Here is a 631-nt window from a genome sequence, read left to right as displayed (position 1 = left end):
TCGGTCTTGCCGGGTTATTTATTACTTCGACACTCCTCCACTTGGGAGAAGACATCAATCTTTTAGTTGTATCACCTATAAAACCAGAGAGCCCCAAGCCTTCTACAAAACTCATTTCTTCAGCCATCCTAGCTGTCAAACCTATCAAATCTTTGTATAAGGCAGTTATTGAAGACGAAGAAACTACAAAACCACAATAGGTACAAACAGACGCACTTCAACATTGGGTTGACACTATATCTAAATCACCAAAATTACTCCTAGCATTATAAAAAGTGTTCCAACAAGCCTCTAGTGACTCCGTATCTCAAACATGTAGTATTTTCAAATCACTTTCAAAACCCCAAGGAGGTATTTCTGCTTCAAAACCCCTCTTTTTTTTACAATAAACCAATTTTTCAAAAACCAAATCCAAATGTATTTTCAAACTACTTTCCAAAACATTTTAACTATGAAAGAAGGGTTTTACCATGAAAACCTTTTTCATTGCTACTGATACGACCAAAAGATTGATGTCTGCTCCCAAGTGTAGAAGTGTTAAAGTAATAAATAACCCAGCAAGACCGAGGTCGAACCACAGGGAGGTTAATTGTATAAATTATAGATAATAATAATATAACAACAACAACAA

The sequence above is a fragment of the Populus euphratica genome, unplaced genomic scaffold, assembly GCF_000495115.2.
Source record: "Populus euphratica unplaced genomic scaffold, PopEup_1.0 scaffold5.1, whole genome shotgun sequence".
Classification (NCBI taxonomy): domain Eukaryota; kingdom Viridiplantae; phylum Streptophyta; class Magnoliopsida; order Malpighiales; family Salicaceae; genus Populus; species Populus euphratica.
Note: the sequence above shows the minus strand (reverse complement) of the source record.